Source organism: Canis lupus, chromosome 26 (genome assembly GCF_048164855.1).
Source record: "Canis lupus baileyi chromosome 26, mCanLup2.hap1, whole genome shotgun sequence".
NCBI lineage: Eukaryota > Metazoa > Chordata > Mammalia > Carnivora > Canidae > Canis > Canis lupus.
In genome coordinates, this window is record NC_132863.1 from 18,369,407 (window position 1) to 18,391,330 (window position 21,924).

The 21,924-nt window shown below is 45.5% G+C and overlaps 1 long non-coding RNA gene across 3 annotated transcripts in view; it reads right to left on the bottom strand.

The window, feature by feature from the left end:
- Positions 1-464: 464 nt before the first annotated feature.
- The window catches only part of LOC140618136 (uncharacterized), a 43,973-nt gene continuing 22,513 nt past the window's right edge, over positions 465-21,924 (bottom strand). Inside the window, exons 6-8 of one of the 3 annotated variants that reach the window (XR_012018342.1) lie at positions 6,113-6,160; positions 1,645-1,741; positions 465-714 (exon numbers count right to left, since the gene is read on the bottom strand). This is a non-coding gene — a long non-coding RNA (uncharacterized lncRNA). Of the gene's footprint in view, positions 715-1,644; positions 1,742-6,112; positions 6,161-18,093; positions 20,253-21,924 lie in introns of those variants that run through there. The other 2 variants (XR_012018343.1, XR_012018341.1) reach the window with 2 other exon arrangements.

The window sequence follows — 21,924 nt, forward strand, 5'->3', positions numbered from 1 at the left end:
AAGCTGTTGACTGCTTGACGGCTGTGATTCTCAGGTCCCCCTCTGTCCTTCATGAACTCCTTCCCAGTTCTGTTGGATTGAATCTGCCACTTGCTTCTTCCCTTGTGTCTCCATCCCATGGTCCCCACATGTACGTTAATTTCAGGACCTCAGAAACTCTCCCTGTCACTTTTCATCCGACCATCAACCCTTCAAGTGCACAGTAAATATCTCCTCCATTTGTGGCCTTAGCACCACGCAGTGCCCTGGAATGATGATGCACGCACATAAGAAACATTACCAGGTGGGTGACCTTTTAATAAAAGTGAGAGGAGATTATGGTTTCGTGTTTATAAGGGTGTTTTTTCTTCATAGTCATGCAGTGAGGCAGTTACTATTATTATTGCCATTGTCCAGAGAAGATGAGCCTGCTGGTCAGTCCGGAGGGAAGTAATGCAGCCCATGACACCAGCATGGTCCACCAGCATGGCAGGAAGGATGTGGGGCAGGTGGGAAAGCCACGGAGCAGCAGGATCTGCAGGACTCCATATGGGGGCGCTGTGGGAGGGAAGGGTGGTGATACAGACTCCAAGGTTTCTAGTTCGGGCAGTTGGGTGGATGCTATGACATGTGCTGACATGAGGGCATGTAAGGACTTCACCTTTGGGCCTGGCCGGTCTGAAGTGTCCGGGAACACCCAAAGGGAAAGTCCCATTGGCAGCTGGGCATATTGGTCTGGAACAGAGCAGGATAATCAGGAAGAAATCAGAGTTATTACCGTGGATCTGCCCCCCATTGTGTCCCTGCTACACACACACACACACACACACACACACACACACACACACACATGAGCCAGGAAAGTTCCTTTACATTTTGTTACACAGTCAGCAATTCCAACACTTAGTTTATTAGAGTCATAGGCCTATTTCAAAAATGCAAAAACTTCAGGACAAGGTTTCCATAGTGTGTGTCATGGTTTCCTGCAGCCAAAGGTAGAGGTAAGAGGTATTATGCAGGGCTTTTCAGGTGAAAGCTTAGGGAGACATTCCTACCCTCTACCTGTGGAAATTCTGACCAACAACATATCAGAAATTCTGGGGCATCAATAGTCCAGAAATCAGTAATAACAGAATAAAGGAATTGGTGATGCAAAAATATAGTTAACTTAAAAAACATTTGTTTGTAGTCTTTTTCTTGGAAACACAGCTATAGGAAGATTTGGATCCAGTGAGTCCTTTACCTGAGTGTGGATCAATTTCTGGATGCAAGTGCTGGGGAGTGTTCTCATCAGCAAGGAGGACAGGCTGAGAATTTTGGAGCACAGGATATTTGGGCCTTGTCCTGCTTTCCAGAATACAGGTATTCAAGATGGTATGGGAGACCAGGGCCCAGGTAAAGAGATAAAGGATGTAAAGGAGGGTGTGGGAGCCCATCAAAGAAAAAAGAAACTAATACACAGCATTTTGCCTGGTATGGCCCTGAACCAGGAAAGAGACAAGCCTCTTGTCTACCTCTCTCTTCTTGTCCCCATGACCAGAAATTCAGACAAGATGTACGCTGTGGTTCAGCCACATTCATCTGTGGTGGGCTAGCCTGGGACTCTCCACTGCCTCGTAGAACATGCCCAATGGGTAAATGGTATCCAAGTTTCTAAAAACCAACCTTTAAGCAATCTTCAGCAACACAGTTTCTTGTGTCAAGAGTCTCTATTCAAGATGGAACTGGAGGTCCGTCTGCGTTGACTTTTAACAAGGCCGTTCTAAGAGGGAAGGACCAAGGTTTCAGGAAGGAGTGTGATGAAGGTATTCCTGGCTTGGTATTGGGAGGAGCTGGGGGATGGAGAGAGAGGAGTCCAGGCTCCAGGCATGTTTTGAGGGCTCTACTGAAAGGACAAGATTTGTGTATCATGACTCAACCTACTCCTGCCTTGGGGAATCAGCAAGGACTCACCCATTCCAGGGAGGAGCCACCATCTTCCCCTCTGAAGGCATTTCATGGTTGTCTCAAAAGTGTTTGGAGTCTGAACCAACAACTCTATCAACATATTGATTAGGCTTGAGAACCAATGCCTTTGGCTCAAGAGGAGTCCCCCAAGTGTTTTCACCTCTCACATTTTTTTTTCCAGATTTTTTTTATTCATGAGAGAGGCAGAGACACAGGCAGAGGGAGAAGCAGGCCTGTGGGGGAGCCTGATGTGGGACTTGATCTCAGAACCTCGGGATCAGGACTGAGCCAAAGGCAGATGCTCAACCACTGAGCCACCCAGGTGTCCCACTCTTGCATTTATTTTTAAGTCTAGGAAACATTAAGAGAGAAGGAAGCCAAAGGCTGGTGATGCCAAAAATGCAGAAGCAGTGACTGCTCTGCTTTGGTCCTTGTGATATATCCTGTGATGGAATAATTGGTCAAGTATACACAGGGGTCAGTGCCCCAGCTTCTGCTGTCAAGTCCTCAGTTTCCCTGCAGGGTACTATTTGAGGTGTGGGAAATGCTCATGATTTTACATAATCCAGAGACACCTACAAGCTATCTTTCGCCCAGTTGATGCTGGCAGTATGCCAGGCACAGGAGCCTCAACAGTGAGCAACGGTTACCCTTTCATGAGGCTCAACATCTACAACATCTAATGCACTGGAATTCTGGTGTGAATCTGTGAATCTGTGTGAATCTATCTGTCTGAGCCTCAGTCTCTTTATCTGAGTCCCAAGCTAGCAGAGTTAGAGGTAAGTGTACAGCACCTCACCTAGTGTGAGATAGGTGCTTGGTTCTTTCAAGATCATTGTATCATCAGCTGGTGACTCCTGTGGATTCCTGGTGATGCCCTGCCAGAGAGAACCCCAGGGATGAGCACCAGATGGTCCTGCTGCTACTCAGACTCCAATCACTGCTCATGCAGGCCCGGGGCCAGCGTGCCCTGGGAAAAGGGCTGGTGGGGGAGGGGTGTCCCTTCTTCACTCTCTAAGAACAATAGCCTTGAATTATTCTCATCCTCATTTTACTCAGACCAGTCCCCTTAAGCTAAACGAACCTCCTTGTCCAGCTACATTGCACATGTGCTGGTGAAAATGTAGCTGATGCCAAGAATGATCAAAACCCTACACACAAGGGACCCCTGGGTGGCTCAGTGATTGAGCGTCTGTTTTTGGCTCAGGACATGATCCCGGGGTCCGGGGATCGAGTCCCACATCGGGCTCCCCGCAGGGAGCCTGCTTCTTCCTCCACCTGTGTCTCTGCCTTTCTCTGTGTCTCTAATGAATAAATAAATAAAATCTTTATAAAACAAAACGCTAACACACAAAAGCTCCTTCCCCTTCCACCCTGTATCTATGCCCAGTTTCTGGGCATCTCCCCTGTACTTTCAGGACATGGAGCAGCCTGCAGATGAGGAGGAGCTTATCCAGAACTTTCTGGCCTCATTACCCCACCCATGGTACTCAACACATTGAGTTGTACTTTTGATTTATGAGTTATTTGTCTTACTCTGCTTGGGCCGCTATAACAAAACACCACAGGCTGGGTGGTGGTTTAAACAACAGAAACTGATTTCTCACAGTTCTGGAGACTGGAAGTCCAAGAGCAAGGTGTCAGCATGGTCTGTTCCTGGTGAAAGCTGCCTTGCTGTGTCCTCAGATGGCCTTTTCCTCAGTGTGAGCGCAAGGAAAGAGAGCAATCTTTCTCTCTCCCTTTTCTGGTAAAGGTGCCAATCCCATCATAAGAGTCCCACCCTCATGAGCTAATCTCAACCTAACTACCTCCCAGAAGTCCCATCTCCAAATACCATCACAGTGGGAGTTAGGGCTTCAATCTGTGAATTTTGAGAGGATGCAATTTAGTCCCAATAGATACTTGGACAAATAAAAATGACCTAAGTATAGCACTTCAGGTCTGTACCCTGACACTGGAGTCATACCAGGTCCCTCATGTTCCTGAATGCCTGGAGTGTGTCCCAGAGAACCTGGCAAGGCAGAGTCTTGGAACAGCCTTTGTTCAGGGCTTCCTTCCAGACTTTGTCAGAAAAACACCTCCAAACATATACCCTGGGATGGGTGGATGGTCCATTACATGGTATAGTCTCACTTTCTTTTTCCTAAAAATATTTTTCAATTGCAACTTTATTACCTTAAGGAAATTTAGAATATAAATAGGCAAAAGTCTAAAAAAAAATAAAGCCACAATAATGCCTGAGAGATAATACTAATTTGGGTAGGCTAGTTCAGACCTGCCTTCAACTTAAGCGTGTGTGTGCTCACACGGTGTATATTACTTACACTCTGCTTTTCTCCACTGAATTGTACATCTTGGGAAAAATTCAACCTCTTGGGTAGCCTTTTCAGCATCATTTAAAAAGAATACTTAGTACTCAATCTTTGTTGTTTCAGGGAGACAGCTTCCCCCAAGGGCCAGCTGAGGACATGGACTCAGATTGCGGGTAAGGATGTTGCCCTTGGGGAGCTGACCGTGTGGCTGGGGCCCTGGGCAACCATGCTGGGAGAAGTGAAGAGCAAGAAGAGGGGAGCTGGGCGACACTGTCCCTGCTGTCTTCTACTCCAAGAGAGGGGCAGAATCAGCCTGGGACTCCCTAGGCCACTCGGGGCTCTGTAACCTGGAAAGAGATGCTTTCCCTTCTGGGAACAGGAAGGATGGCTCTCTGCATCGGGACAGGTGCCCACTGGAGCCATGATATCATTCCAGGGCATGAAGGAGGAAGCCTCCTTCTGGGGAAGGCAACAAAGGAAGGAGGGGACAGCCTATTTCTCTGTCTCTTTTGTCTGAACACTTGAGACTAGGTTGCAGGCACTTGGAAGCCATGTGGGTGGGAGAAGCCATTCTATCTTGGCTCTCTTAAAGCACAGAGTGGGTGATGGGGAGATGGGATGCTTAGGATAAACTCAAGGGTCCAGGGACACTGTCCTGACACACCAGGAAAGACTGGTTCTGGTAACTGCTTCTCCCAAGAAAAGACATTGTTCCTCCATTTATTCATTTATTCTACAAGCCTTTATTGAGTTCCTGCCATGTGACCAACACCACAGAGTAAGCACATTTCATCTGTATTTTAAGAGGCCTTAATCATCAGAACAGTTTAAAGTTGAGCTGTATTAGGGGTAGTGAGGGCCCCTTGCTCATCCTGAGATGGGTTGGTCACCAAGGACCTTCCTCAGTGAGATGACTTGTAAAGCTAATATTGAAATTGAATGAATATTTGTTGCAAACAGTCACTGGCATGTTGTGACCCCGTAATCTAGCCAGCTTCCCCCATGGTGTCCCAACAAGTTCTGGGCTTCCCTCCAAAGTTGGGTGAGGGCTCTTGGCTGACAATGGGAGGGAGGGAGAAATAAACTTACCAGTCTGGAACCAGATGCTTCCTAGATGGTCTGGCATGCACAGCCTTGCTCCAGGCCTCACCGAGAACCTGCCCCTGTGCTGACTCACAATTGGAATATCCCAGTCCTGGCCTCTGGGCAGTCAGGGGCCACAGCCACATACCCTCTGTCTAAATCCAAGATCTACCCATCCTTTTATGCTGAGTCTTCCATCCCTCCATGGGGAGCTGGTCATGGCCCCTTCTGTTACACTGAACAGGATGAGTGATGGTCTCATCCCATTTGGAAGTATGGATATTTTGATATGCAAATGACAAAGGATATAATTGTTGACCTGAGCAATCTCAGGACAAAATTGTTTTGCAACCTCTTTGCCATGCTAAACAAACAAAGCATTGGACTTCCAGCTTATTCCACTGGACTTTTAGCTTAGTATGTGAGCACTGGGTAATTTCACTCCATCTTCATGCCTCACCCCGCCCCCCATGGCCTCCCCTCTCTTCCTCATCCTCCCTGATTCCTCCACATCCCTGAGTCTCACCTCCAGCTCTGAGCTTCATTCCCTCCTGCTTCTGCAGCTCCTACATCTGCTGTCTGTCCCTTATCTCTGATCCTCAGAAACGGAGGAAGAGTCAGAAGTGGATAGCAGTAGGTGGAAATTTGTTCTTTGGATATTGGATGTCAAAATGTCCATTCCAGAACCTGCCTCAACTGAGCTTATCTTCCTTGGGCCAAGGGGACTGGTGTTTGGAAGGGAAGGGATAAAGGAACGCCTGAATTGAAACTGGATTCTTCCAAGGGCTCACCTGAATCTCCAGAATGTTCTGATTTCTTCTCCTTCTCCCTGTTTCTGCCTATGTGGTTATGAAGCAGCCATGTTAAAACCAAAAGCAAAATAAAGAGCAAAGCAAAGCATTAGATCTGGGCATGCAAAGGACTTCCAAGGCCTAAAAAGAAAAGTGGCATATAAACTCACAAAGTGTAACTCTCAAGGTACTTTGCCAAGCATAGAGATGTTTAAGACTAGCATCTAATGACCACGACTGTTAGCTGGAGGAAAGGGCCAGACAAGCTCAAAGGAATAAGAGGTATCAAGAGAGGCAGTAGAATGTCACACAAGTCCCTCCAGACCAGCAGACAATAGATTTTAACATTTTAACAGGTCTAGGGCAGGGCATGAAGGAGACATGCATGGCATCTCACTCTGCCAAAAGCAAGGAAGGTGTCAAAGGCTAATGGAATGAAGTCAAAGGAACACACAATCCATCTGAAGGGACCTTCATTTGCCTAAGATTGAACAGTTCAGGCACCAAAATGGATAATGTCTACAATGGACTGAAACATCATAATCATACAAAAACAAAATGAAACAACAGAAAACCCTGCATTTGTCACCATTAGAAGTCACCCAATTCTCTGACAATTGGTAAATAAATGTACAGATTCAAGTGTTTATCCTCCCTTTACTGGATCAGCTGTATATCAGGAAAACCTACTAGTTGCTAAGGAAGTCTTCCTTTATAGAAGAATTCCAGCTAATAGAAGCAAAAAGAATGATAGAATCAGAAAATTCATCAAATGCAAGCACCATGAAACAATGAATGCAGGCAGTGATCATCATGAGATGCTGGAACGACAGTGTTAAAGTTGATGGAGTGCTTTACAATGGAGGGATCAGGCCAGTGCCAGATGTACCTGTAGAATGGTCTTAGCACCACCAGACATGGCCAGGAGCTATTATATGGCCCCCAAAGGGTAGCTACAGCAAATTTTCTTTACCTTTTTAAAAATATTTTATTTATTTATTCATGAGAGAGACAGAGAGAGAGAGAGACAGGGACACAGGGAGAAGGAGAAGCAGGCTCCTTTCAGGGAGCCCAACGTGGGACTCGATCCCAGGACCCTGGGATCACACCCTGAACCGAAGGCACTCAACCGCTGAGCTACCCAGGCGTCCCAGCCACAGCAAATTTCCAGTTTGCCTCCTCCCTGTTCTTCTTGCCTCAAAAGCTGAATCTGAATCTTTGCAAGCCTCTACACCTGACTTCCAGTGTACAGGAAATATAGATAGGGCACCATGGGACATGGATGACACCATAGGAAGTAAGAAAACCAAACATAGAATATTCTAAAGACAATTGATCCACTTTCTCTAAGAAATCAATGGCATTAAAACAAAAAGAGAGCTAAGACTGCTGTAAACCAATAGGGACTTAAGAAACATACAACCAAATGCAATGTGTGGGATTTTAAATCCTGATTCAAACAATCCAGCTATAAAGACACCTTTGAGATAAATGGGGAAGTGAATACCGACAGGTATTAGATGATGTTAAAAGAATCATCATTAATTTTATTAAAGGTATTTTTTTATTTTGTAAAAGATTTTATTTATCTATCTATTTATTTATCTATTTAATTTGAAAGAGAGAGCACGAACCAGGGGAGGGGCAGAGGGAGAGAGAGAATCTCAGGCAGGCTCCACACTAAGCGCAAAGCTGGATGCAGGGCTCGATTGCACAACCCAGGGATTGCACAACCTGAGTCAAAATCAAGTCAGGCATTCAACCAACTGAGCTACACAGGTGCCCAGGTTTTAATTTTTTTAATATTCTTATATGATTTAGAGAAGCATGTTAAAGTAGTACAAGAGAAGTGATGTACCTTGGATTTGCTCTGAAACAATCCAGTACAGAAAGAAGGGGGGATAGATAGAACAACACTGGCAAAATGCTGCTCACTGTAGCTGAGTGAGGAGTATCTGCGAGTTCATTATGCTATTCTACTTTTGTATCCACTTGAAATTTTCTGTAACAAAAAGTTAAGAGAAGGCAAAAACTGACCAGTTCTAAACTTGAGCAAGTCAGCTCACCTTTCTGGACTTTGGTTTCCTTATTGATGAAATCAGTTCGTTAAAATAACCAACCCCTGGGGGCACCTGAGTGGCTCAGTCGGTTTAGCGTCTGCCTTTGGCTCAGGTCATGATCTCAGGGTCCTGGCATGGAGCCCTGCATCGGGCTCCCTGATCAGTGGAGAGTCTGCTTCTCCCTCTCCCTTTGCCTCTCCCCCACTCCACTCATGTTCTCTCTTGCTTGCTTTGCTCTCTCTCAAAAAAGTAAATAAATAATCTTAAAAAAAAAAAAAAAAAAAGACGCTTCCAGCCCCTGACTTCTGTGGTTCTTTATCCCCTCTTTGATTTGGGAGCCACTTTTAAATGCCTTTCCAGTTATGTCCATGCAAAGAGGCATCTGTAGTACTGGTTGCATGGGCAGTGTAGGGGCTCTGAGGGAAGGAAGTAGAATGCAGAACTATCTTAGGGTTAAAGGTGATAAACAAGAGTTTATTGGTGTTTTTGTGTTAGCTAGCCAAGGAACTGCAGAAGAGAAGACAGATTCATCTGATGCAACTTCCTTCTTTTTGAATTTTGTTTTTGTTTTTCAGTACATGCTGTTGGTTAATTTCTGTGTGGGAACCTCTCTGCTGAAAGTCTGGACAGGAGGACTGCTTGTTTACCAGTTGGCTTAACAAGGAATAAATGGCTTTCTTTAGCTGGGGTGATGGGGCTGGTTCAACCCCCAAAATTCTTACCCAGTGTTTTTATTTTTTGTTACAAAATCCAAGTGTGTGTGTGTGGGGAATGTTTGCAATGAGGCAAGAGCATCTTGTAAGCAGGGGCAAGCAGAGGGTAAAAAAGTTCTTGATGAGAAGCTATAGATTCTTTATGTTATAAAATGTAGAAATACCAACCTGGCTTCTGGACCTTGTACTTTCTATCAGCTGCTTTGGGTTCGGGGTAATACTAGATTGGGCCAAATGTCAATGGAAGATACATTTGTAAAAAAAAAAAAAAAAAAAAAGTCACCCTACAAAATAAATTGGAAGTTATTTATATCATGATTACTCAGCAAGCTATAAGGAGATAACTGGATGATCTAGAATTCTTTGATCTTAGAATTCACAACAAAGAGCTTTTTAACTACAACCTAGTTGCAAAGACCCTCAGATTTATATCTCTAGCTTCATCTCTCCTGTGAACTGCAGATCCCTGTAGCCAATTGCTCCTTCAAGATTTCTACTTGGAGGTCCGACAGGGTCCTCAAATCTCACATACCCCCATATGAAGTCATGATGTCCACTACCACCCCTCAACATCCTACTTGTGGTCTCCCCTTTTTGATAGAAGGCAATTCCAGGGGCACCTCGGTAGCTCAGCAGTTGAGCATCTGCCTTCAGCTCCAGTCATGATCCTGGGGTCCTGGCATTGAGTCCTGCATCAGGCTCCCCATGGGGAGCCTGCCGCTCCCTCTGCCTATGTCTCTGCCTCTCTCTGGTGTCTCTCATGAATAATTTTTTTTTTTTTTTAAAGGCAACTCCATTCTTTCAGTTGCTCAGGCCAAATCTTAGAGTGACACCTTGACACCTCTTACACTTCCATGCCCCATGTCCAATCCATCAGCAAATCCTGTTGGATGCTTCCCTCAAAGTATTTCTGTTTTCCCTACCTCCTTTGACAGAGTGAATGGGAGTCCCTGACTAGAACTGGATCACTCCCTTGCCTTTAAAGTCACGGCCTCACCATCAGTATCTACCTTGAGAAAATCAGGACCTATCTCTTTCTGACCTTGGTGTCTGCTTTTTCTTGGAACCGCAAGTATCTCAGGGCTCCCTAGACATCTCTCAGCCCTGTGACACTCGTCCTCATGTGACTATCCATTGGCCTTACTGACATTTTCCGGCAGCCCAGCCAACCCCTGAAACCTTCCTTCTTTTTGAATTTTGTTTTTGTTTTTCAGTACATGCTGTTGGTTATTTATTTATTTATTTATTCATTCCACCATGCCTTCTGGAACACTTGGGCAGGTGTCAGCTAAGTGCCCTGTGTCTTCTACCTCTTTTCTAGCTGTCCCTTCATCATCATTCTTTAATCCAGCACTGCCCAATGAAATATAATGTGAGCCACAGGTGTAATTCTAAATTTTCTAGTAGTCACATTAAAATAAGTAGAAAAAAAGCAGGTAAAACTAATATAACATTATATGTCAATTATACTGCAATAATAAAAAAGCAGATAAAATTAATTTAATAATATATTTTATTAGGATGCCCGGGTGGCTCAGTGGTTGAGTGTCTGCCTGTGGCTCAGTCGTGATCCCAGAGTCCCAGGATCGAGTCCCACATCAGGCTCCCTGCATGGAGCCTGCTTCTCTCTCTGCCTGTGTCTCTGCCTCTCTCTCTCTGTCTCTCATAATAAATAAATAAAATATTTTTTTAAAATGTATTTCATCAAACACAATAGATCTAAAATGCAAAAATATATTTTATGTAGTCCAATATATTTCAACAAGAAAAAAGTATAGAAATATTAATGAGATATTTTATATCTTTTTTTCATACTGTCTGAAATCTGATGTGTATTTTACACTTAGGGTATATTTAAATTTGGTTTTTTGATGGTTAAAGTGAAATTTAGTCCTGCCAGAACATTAAAGCTGTGTTTAACAGAAAAAATATTTATAGTGCTTCAATTTTAACTTAATTGGAATTCAATTAAATATTCAGTTGCTCATTCCAAAGTGCTCTGTAGCCATGTGTGGCTGGTATCTGCTATATTAGACTGTGCAGATCTGAGTGAAACCTCATTTTCCCTGCTGCCCTCTCAAGCTTTGGGTCTTTTCTAGACTTTTCGTGTATCTATGGGCCTGAAGGTGGATGAGTATCTTCCTCAACACTCACTGTCCTGGGACATCCTCCCTCGTTTTTACCACAAAGCCTGGGTAGATGCCTCTCTTCCTTGAAGACTTCCCTTCCTGGCTCACTGTCACTTTCTAGAACACTCTCCAGTCATGAGCCTTGGAAATATCAACATCTTTAAATAATATTTCCAACATAAGGGCTTTCAGTTCTCCACCAATGATCTTGTCTGCTCAGCCATTCATTCCCACGGTCATACCCTAGACCTGTTCTGCCCACTGTTGACACCCCTTCAGAACAGAACATGCATCCCTCACTCCTATCACTGTTCCACCTCCTTGTGTGTCCTCCTCCCAACAAGACCACCAGTGCATTGATTCATCCTTAACTACAGCATGCCTCCTGCCTTGTCCAGCTTTAGACAGTCAGTTGTTGAACTCCCTTCCTCACCTGTGCCCCCAGGCCCCACCCTGTCCTGCTTCATCACACCCCTCTGATTACATCCACCTCACTTCCAAGTCTGCATCTTGACCCACACAACTGAACATGCTGGAGAAGGGCAAGCAGCACTTCTACCCAGCTTCCACCACATTCAGCCACTAGCCAGCCTCAGTGGGTCTGCAGGGCTGGCCCGATATCTAACAGTTCTTCATGCATTTAATCCCTGATTCTCTTAGATGATATTTCACTCTCCTTAGCAAGGTGCAAAAGACTTCCACTTAAATAAATTCATTTTTTTCCCAGATAGATCACTTAGGAAAGTTACACGATACCACATTCTCCTGATTTGGAGAAAGAGTTAATGCCCAACCTACAGGGTTAATATGAAGGCTTTATATAGCTTATATAAGCCACATATACCAAGAGTGTGCTATATCAGAAATCAGAGACATTATTTCTAGTGGAAACCCATATGCCAAATACGTTCTGATAGGATTTGGCATTTTCTTTTTTTTTTGTTAATTGTGACATATGACATGTGTGAGTTTTAGGTGTACAATGTGTTGATGTGATACACTTAAATATCCCCAAATGATTACCAGCATAGTGTTAGCTATTACTTCCATCATGTCACATAATTATATTTCTTTTTTTAAAAAGAGATTTAAAAAAAAAGAGAGATTTTTATTCATTTATTCATGAGACACACACACAGAGAAAGACAGAGACCCAGGCAGAAGGAGAAGCAGGCTCCATGCAGGGAGCCGGACGCAGAACTCAATCCCGGGTCTCCAGGATCACGCCCTGGGCCAAAGGCAGGCGCCAAACCCCTGAGCCACCCAGGCTACCCTATATTTCTTTTTTGTGTGAGAACATTTAAGATCTAATCTCTTAGCAACATTCAAGTACATAACATAATACCGTTAACTATACACACACAATGCTATGCATTAGATGGGTTTGGCATTTTCAATAATAATAATAATAAGACACGGACTTCTGATTTCCTATTTCTTTATCCTGAACTGAATTTTGTTTCCTTCCCCCAAATGTGCTTGGTGCCTGAGTGCCTGAGTCAGGTGGGTGAGTATGAACTGCCAGGCTTGGAGTGGCCATGGGGAGGCAGGATTCCCCATGGATGTTCTCTGTGCAGGTGAGGTAAAAGTGCATCAAACAGACTTCACCTGTCTCCCTCCTACCTGCCTGCCTACCTGTCTTTTCATCCATTCACCATCCAGTTACTTAAGTACAACGTGTTGTCGAGTATTTTGATCTCATCCAATCATGGTCATAAATAGGAATTGAAAAAGGCCAACTTTCCAAAGTTTAAAAGAAGGATGTAACCATTCACACCCAGCCACCTCTCCTGCCCCTGCCCAACACCAAAGTAGCCCTGTGTCTGGATGTGGGCCATGCAAAACGAGCTGTATGTGCTTACCTGAGATCTGCACTTCTAGCAATCTTTTGCCAACCAATGACACTTTGGGTGTCAATGTCATTTTAGTCCTACAATTACTGAAGTGGAAAAAAAAAAAAACACCCATCAGGTGTCCATGTAATGTTATGAAACTTTTTTTTAAATAGGTTTCATGCCCAGTGTGGGGCCCAACACTGGGCCCATCATGGGGCTTGAACTCACAACCCTGAGACCAAGACCCAGACTGAGATCAAGAGTCAGGGGCTTAACCCGCTGAAGCTTTTTTTTTTTTTTTTTTTTTTTTTTTGACAATAAGTTGCTAGTTACTATTTTCACTCTTCCAAACTAAGGGCTATTCTCAATCAGTATTAGATCGAACATGTCAATGATCATATTAATAGCAAAATATTCTTGATGAAAGAAGAAAGACCCCTTCAGTTAAATCATTCCTTCTAGACTTCAGGGAATCATGAATCAGTAAAAGCCTAGACATGAGCGTCACCTAGAGGACTCCTCGTGTACTGGGGCCATTGGGAGTCAGGTTGGTTGGGCTCAGAGGGCACCTCAAGGGCTTCGTTAGCTCTGGGCTGTTACCAAAGTTCCTAATGGCTCCAGTCCTTACTTTTCCCGTCTGTAAAACTAAGCTATTAATAATCGCCCCCCCAAACGGCTGCAGTAAATTTTAAAGCATAATCCATGTAAGGCATCACCAATAGGTCCAGCATCTGGCTAAATTCTCAACAAATGAGATGCAGGGAAAGTGTCCAGCACAGCTAGTCTCAAGCCATGAACCAAAGCAGTTAAGTTGTGATTAAGAAATTCTTTTATCATATATGGTTAATTTCTGACTTCAGGTGCAAGACACATACTCTTTACCAAGAGGTAAAGAAGTCTAATGACATGATCTATGGTCATCCTTTGAATCTATGTATCTGCCTAAAGAAATTCTTCATGCATTTGCAATACATTAGCATGAAAGCATGCTTCGTTGTAAACCTTTAAGTGTGGGGTTTTCCAGAGGGCAGAGGCGTTGCAGGTCTGTTTAATCGCGACCTAATGAGTGGGTGAAAGAGCTCCAAATGCTGTGTGCATGTGCTGCCATCTCGTGATACTTAGGGGAACACATTTCTGATGCATTCTGGAGCTGTTGCTGACTTGGCGAGTCCTACTCTTTCTGAGAAGGATTACATAGTGCCATTACACACACATCTACGTATATGTATTCTAGACACCCATACCTCTGCACACACAAAAAATGGGTTTCACAAAGTGGGTCACTTTGCCCATGAAGTTGTTCAAGGTTGTTCTAAATATAGGAGAACAGACGGCAAGATATTTTTATTCATTTTATTCTATTTTTGAAATTTCCCAAGATTTCCATTTTGATTCCTAGATTATTTGGAACGTGTGGATTAGTTCTCAAGTATTTTGGAGATTTTCTCATTATCTTTACATTATGGATTTCTAGTTTGATTGCTGGGCAACTAGCCTTTTACTCCCTTCTGTGCCCTCCTGGCCAATCTAAGCTCCCCTTGTGGTGTGAGGGTAGGGGCTGCAAAAGGATCCCCCCTCATGACCTCAGACTACTCCCCTCAGTCCGACTTGATTCTGAGAATTGCCCCTTGCTTGTCCCAGCCCAGGTCCCAGTCTCAGAGAGACCTATCAGCGCTGTTCTCCCCCACTTCTAGCTCCTAGTTCTCTCTCCCCACCTCATCTGTCCACAGTGAAGTCAATTATACATCTCAGGTTTGCACTAGAAAGAAATATCTTTTATTTATTTTTTAAAGATTTATTTATTCCTGAGAGAAACAGAGAGGGAGGCAGAGACATAGGCAGAGGGAGAAGCAGGCTCTCTGCAGGGAGCCCAGTGTGGGACTCCATCCCAGGACCCCGGGATCATGGCCTGAGCCGAAGGCAGATGCTCAACACCGAGCCATCCAGGTGCCCTGAAAAAAAATATCTTGAGGTTCAAAGAGAGTAGCATTGCCACAGGTTAACAGTCCAGGTGTGCAGATGCCATGAGCAGAAACAAAGAGGAACAGAGTCCCCAGGTGAGTGGCCAGGTTTTGGGAACTCAGGGAAAGGTGAGGTGCTATAGCCTGGGGCTCTGGACCTGGGGAGCAGTGTGGCAGCAACAGGGAGCACAGGAAACCAGGGTCTCAGCAACTTAAGTTGGGGAATAGGGGCAGAGGTTTGACTGAGGGAGCCCATCTGTTTCTGTGTCCTTGGTAGCCAGCAGTGGGACCAGCCTGAGGAGGACAGACTCTGGCGGGTAGGAGGGGCTGTGTTTATGGAGGGCCTCGATGACGGTAGGATTGCCCAGGAAGGGAGCCAGCGCTTTGCCAGCAGAGGCCTGCGACTCCTCCAGGGGACAGCAACTCTGGTCAGTGCTGGCTCATGGCCAAAGAAAGGCCCCCTTTCTATTATTTTCTGGGGCTTATTTTATTTTTATTTATTTATCTTTTCAGATTTTATTTATTTATTTTGAGAGAGAGCGAGAAAGATCACAGAGGGAGAGGGAGAGGCAGACTCCTGCTGAGTGGGGAGCCCGACGTGGGGCTCGATCTCAGGACCCCGGCATCATGACCTGAGCCGAAGGCTACCGACTGAGCCACCCAGGTGCCCTCTTTTCTGTTTTTTAAAAATCAAACTTATTTATTCCCCTAAATAGAATAACTTCTAAGAGGTTTTTATTTCAGGAAAACTCCTCCCCTGACCGGTCCCCATAGCCCGACCCTCAGAAAGCCATTCTTTCCTCTTGGAGCTGAGTCACCAAGATCTTCTATCCTAGTGCCTCCTTCTCCCCACCCCGCCTGCTCAGCCAGCTCCAGGTCACAGCATCCCACTGTCTCCTCTTCTGTTCTGGGAGCTGTTAGATCTCACCGTGGCTGCGTGGGGATTTGTGCCAACCATTTGGGTCAGAGTTGTCTTTGTTCTAACCTTCTGGTGCGCATTCTCAGTGGGTCTTGCTTTGCCTTTTCTTTTCTTTTTTTTCTTCTCAATTATTTCATTTTGTTGTTGTACTTCTCTCCAGCTCTTACCTTGCATACTCTTGAATGAGGTAAGCTCCCAAATCACTTTTTAGCAGGAAGTCTGTCCAGAGGAGGATTGAGCCCTGTGGTCCAGATGCTCAGCAATTTCACTGAAACTAAATTTTTGCGTGTGGGTGTTTTACTCCATCTTGAAAAACGAAATGCAGTAGCCAAACTCGAAAGAACACATACACTGCATCCATGAGGCAGAAAGAGAACTAATCACATAATCTCTCCCTGTGTAGCCACCGCTTGGCTCCAGAAACAGGCCCGCCGTGTGCTCACCACCAGCCACATCCTTGGAAACCTAGATCCAGAATCCTGGTTCTCAATCTATTGCCTTGCTTTGTAGCTTGAGTACAATTCTTTGTATATATGCAAAGAATGCATTGAAGTGTTTTGTGCATCTCTTTACACCGTGTCATTCTTCTGGACTCCTTGGCTGCCCCACCATGTTTGTGACTTTCTTGCATACTGAAGTGTAGAGAGCTTGTTTGCATGTTTTTACCTCTATGGAGTATTCCATGGCAGTGGTCCTACCACAATTTATTCCTCCATTCTTCTGTTCATGCACGTTTGGATTGTTTTTAGTTTTGTTCCTTTGAATAAGATTTACCTGTCCTCTGGGACAGAGGTGTGAAGTTTCAGCTAGTGGCGGAATTGGCAGGGTCCAAGTTACATGCTCAACTTCATTGGATAAGACCACGCTGACTCCCAAAGTGGCTGTACAAAACCCAGTGTAAATTAGTTCCTCCCATTCTACTTCCCTACAAATACATTCATGTTTGCTTTAATACCTTTCACTTTTCACCCAGCTGACAGGGGCAGCTAGCTGTAAGGCTGCTCACAGGAAGTCTCCCTTTCCTCCTCCATTTTTAAGATTTTATTTATTTATTCATGAGAGACAGAGAGAGAGGCAGAGACACAGGCAGAGGGAGAAGCAGGCTCCATGCAGGGAGCCCAAAGTGGGACTCGATCCCTAACGTGGGGATCAGGACCTGAGCAGAAGGCAGAGGCTCTACCGCTGAGCCACCCAGGTGTCCCCACATCAAAGTGTTTTTAATCTCAGCAATCTCCCAGCCCCATATCACTCTCTCTGTATTTATTTGTTGCTTCTTCCCATGCTCCTTCTCAAAATATAAGTTCCAGGGGGCAGGGGTTTCGGTTGCCTTTTTAAAGCTGTTCCTCGGGGTTTAAAAATGTGTAAGGCGGGATCTCTGGGTGGCGCAGCGGTTTAGCACCTGCCTTTGGCCTAGGGCGTGATCCTGGAGACCCGGGATCGAATCCCACGTTGGGCTCCCGGTGCATGGAGCCTGCTTCTCCCTCTGCCTATGTCTCTGCCTCTCTCTCTCTTTGTGTGTGACTATCATAAATTTAAAAAAAAAAATTAAAAAAAAAAAAAGGAAAAATGTGTAAGGCACACGGTAGCTCAATACCTCGAACCTCTCCCGGATCCTGGTTGCTGCAGGGTGTGAATTGTGCTGTGCTGTGCCGTCTGTCCCATCACTAGATGAGGGACCTCTGCTTTTGTGCCCCTCACCCCAGGCAGGTCTTTGCTACAGGCCTCCAGGGAGACAGCAGGAAGGATTCAAGGGGCATCCTCCAGAGGAGGGGTGAGCCACTAGGCCAGCCCCCGTGCCCCTGGGACCCCAGCCGGCCGTCTCTCACAGGAACTCATTGTGGGGCGCCCCTGGCCAGCCTCGGGTTCTCTCCTTGTTTCCCACTCTGCACAAGCAAGTCCCTGCAGCTGCTGTCCACACCCCAACTCCCCCCTCCCCCATGCCTTCCTCTCGTCCACACTTCCTTTCCTCCGAGTTCTGGACCTGACAGTGAATGGCTCCTGACCATCTCGTTCTGGTGTTTACTGAGCGTCTCAGACTCAACCTTCCATAAAACAGAGCCTTTTTTTTTTTTTTTTTAAATATCTGTGCCACAGTGAAAGGAGCAGTGAGCCTGTCTGTGGCTGTGTGTCAGTGCTTGCATAGTGCCTGGCAGGGTCAGCTTTGGGTAGGCCTCTGAATGAGGGGTGCAGGAGTGGGAGGGGGTTGGGGGGTGAAGGAATAAACCGCGGAGCTGGTTTTGGGAGAGCGCAGGGCCAGGCTTCCGTGAGGGGAGAACTAACACCCGTGATGGAGCAGTGAGCCAGCCTCCAGGGAAGCTCAAGAGTGAAACACACTGAAAAAAAATCCCTTAGATTTTTTTTTTAAGATTTTATTTATTTGAGAAAGAGAGAGCGCAGGCACAGGAGCAGGGGGAGGGACAGAGGGAGAGGGAATCTCCAGAAGACTCCACAGAGCACAGAGCCCCATCTGGGGCTCAATCACCCAACCCTGAGATCATGACCTGAGCCGAAATCGAGAGTTGGAGGCTTAAGCGACTGGACTACCCAGCCCCCCTCCCCATCCCTTAGATTTGAGTGTGGTCTCTGGGTTGGAGATGGAATAGCTACAAGAGTCTTAGGGAATAGCTGGGTTTGAGATTTGGGATTAGGAATGTTGTCAATAAGGAAGCAGGAGATTGAAGAGGATACACTGGGGGATGGTGGAGGAATTCTTAGGTATTGGCGCAAAGACCCAGGTGGGTTTGTGTGCCTGAGGCTTGGGACTTATGAGGGACCCCCACGCTCTGGTGGAGAGATGGCTGCTCCATAGAGTAACCAAGTCCCCCTGAAATGTGTAAAGGAAGCATATAGCAATCTCAGGTGAAGAGAGTCCCCGTTAGGGGAGGAGGGGTGTGGCTATGCAGCTGCTGATAGAATTACTACAGTGAGTGAATAAATGAATGAGTTTGAGGGTTGAGATAAGAATGGGAGTCACTGAGGATAGACTGCTGGGTTGGAGGAGGAAGTATTAGGCCCTGGTACAGGGGAAGATGAGGCTGGAGGTTGGGACTGGTGTATGGCAACGAGGATGACCAGCCATCCCTACTGGCCCACGACTGAGCTGGTGTTAGCAGGGAAAGGCTCACATCCTCAGAGTGTCTCTCAGCCCTGGGCACACCAAGACAGTCGGTCACCATGATGGCAACAGATGTTTTGATGAGGGAGTTACCAAGTGACAATGAGGTACTTACTAGAAGGGTGAAGGGTTGGAGCAGAGGGTTTCAACCTCGGCTGTACATTGCATTTGTCTGGGGGTGCTTTACAACTCCTGATGTTCACTCAGCACCACCAAACAGTTGTTTCAGGAGCAGTGGCAGGAACTTGGGGAAGGCTCCCAGGTGGGCTTCACATGCAGCCAGATGACCATCTGGTTACAGCAGAACTCTAACTTTAAATTCCAGCCCAGGGATCCCCGGGTGGCACAGCGGTTTGGCGCCTGCCTTTGGCCCAGGGCGCGATCCTGGAGACCCGGGATCGAATCCCACGTCGGGCTCCCGGCATGGAGCCTGCTTCTCCGTCTGCCTATGTCTCTACCTCTCTCTCTCTCTCTCTCTCTCTCTCTCTGTGACTATCATAAAAAAATAAAATAAAATAAAAATAAATAAATAAATAAATTCCAGCCCAGAGACCCTAGGAGATGCCCTTCCCATCAGTACTAGCAGCCAGCGTGGGCAAGATTCTCACGTGGGACCCCCACCCTGTGGCCTTGGGAGGATCCCTGGGGGGGCAACATGTGGTTTCAGAGGACCTGCTCCTTAGCAGAGTGCCTGGCACCAGGGTCTTCTGGCATGTTACTGATCACTGCAGAGTACCAGATAGAGCCCTGTGGATCTCTCGAGAGCAAGGAGGGTGGTGGGGTCTATGGCTCCACCTCAGTGTGCAGGCACGGCGGGCTCTCAGTGATAAATGGGTCACCGGGACTCATGTCACAGGGCACATAGTGGTGTCAGCCGTGTTGTGCATGTGGACACCTGGAGACACTGATGGGCAGGGACGCATCTCTGCTCCCACCTGCCTGTGCATATACATATATTCTGTTTCTCTGGCAAAGCCTGACAAATACAACTTCTCAAGTGGATCTACAGGTTCAAAAGAATGCCTATCAAAACTCCAGCTGATGTCCAACAAGCTGACAAGCTGATCCTAAAATTCATGCAGAAAGTCAAGGGACCCAGGAGAGCCAAAATAATCTGGCCAAAGAATAGCAAAGTTGGAGGATTCACACTTCCTGGTGGCAAAACTTATTACAAAGCTACAGGAAATCAGAACAGTGTGGTACTAGCACTAAGGATAGACACATAGGGGCAGCCCCAGTGGCTCAGTTGTTTAGTGCCGCCTTTGGCCCAGGGTGTGATCCTGGAGATCAGGGATCGAGTCCCACGTCGATCGAGTCCCACGTCGGAGGCTCCTTCCATGGAGCCTGCTTCTCCCTCTGCCTGTGTCTCTGCCTCTGTCTGTGTCTCTCATGGATAAATAAATAAATTCTTAAAAGAAAAAAAAAAGGATAGACACAGATCAATGAACTAGAATCAAGAGTCCAGAAAGACACCCTTATATTTATGATGAATTGCTTTTGAGACAGATGCCAAAATAATTCACTGGGGAAAGGATAGTTTTTTTAGCACATGGTGCTGGAACAACTGGCTAGCCAGGGGCAAAATAGTAACCTTGGATCCCCATCTCACATCATATACAAGAATTAGTTCAAAATGGATCAAAGACTTAAATGTAAGGGCTAAGCTATTACACTTCTAGAAGGAAACATAGGAGTAAATTGTTGTGACCTTGAGTTAGGCAATGATTGCTTAGGTATGAGGCCCAAAGTACAAGTTACTAAAGAAAAAATAAGTCGGACTTTATCAGAATTTAAAATTTTGTGCTTCAAAGGACACCACCAAGAAAGTGAAAAGACAGCTCACAGAATGGAAGCCAATATTCACAAATTATACATCTGATAAGATACTTTTTTTCTGGTAAGAGACCCTTATCTAAGATACATAAAGGACTCTGACAACTCAATAAAAAGACAAAAAAAATCCACTAAAATATGAGCAAAAGATTTGAATAGATGTTTCTCCAAAGATGATCTACAAAGGCCGAAAGCACATGAGAAGATGTTCAACACCATTAGTCATTAGAGAAATGCAAATTAAAAGCACAATGAGGCACCATTTCACTGGGATGAATGCTGATACCATCCCCCTAGGGGTCTGTCAAAAAGACAGGTAGGAACAAGGGTCAGGTTGGGGCACAAATGGGAGTCCTCACACACACACATTGTGGGTGAGAATTTAAAAGGCACAGGCACCTAAAAAAAAGGAAAGTTTAGTGGCTCCTCAAAAGGTTGAACACTTTGACCCAGAAATTCCACTCCTAGGTATATGCTCAAGAGAAAGGAAAACCTGTATCCATGCAAACACCACAAATGTTCATAGCAGTTTTAGTTGTAATAGACAAAAAGTGGAAATAATCCAAATTCTCATTCATTGATAAATGCATGATTACCATGTGGTTTCTACGTACAATAGAATATTTTTAGCAATAAAGGAATGAAGTGGTTGTTTTTGAGAGAGAATGTGAGAGCGCATGTGTGCAAGGCGGGGGGGGGGGGAAGAGGGAGAGAGAATCCCAAACAGATTCTGCACTCGGCTCAGAGCCCCACATACGGATTGAACTCAGGACCCTGAGACATGACCTGAGTTTAACATTGAATCGACTGAGCCACCCAGGCACCGCCAGAATGAAATTTGATATATGATTTAATAAGGAAGGACTTTGAAAACACTCTGTCAAAGAAGCTGGTTATAAAAAAACACATACAGTATCACTCCATTTATATGAAGTGTCCAAATTGGCAATCTCTAGACAAAGTAGATTAGTAGTTGTCTAGGACTGGGAGGGGGGTGGCGAATAGAGGGGGGACTGCAGATGAGTAGAGAGTTTTTCTTTGGGGTCATAAAAATGTTCTAAGATTAGTTTGTGGCGATGATATGTGACTCTGAGTATACTAAAAACCAGTGTACATTTAAAATGAGTACTGGGGACACCTGCGTGGCTCAGTGATTGAGTGACGGCCTTTGGCTCAGGTCATGATCCCGGGGTCCTGGGTTCGAGTTCCACATCAGGTTCCCCACAGGGAGCCTGCTTCTCCCTTGG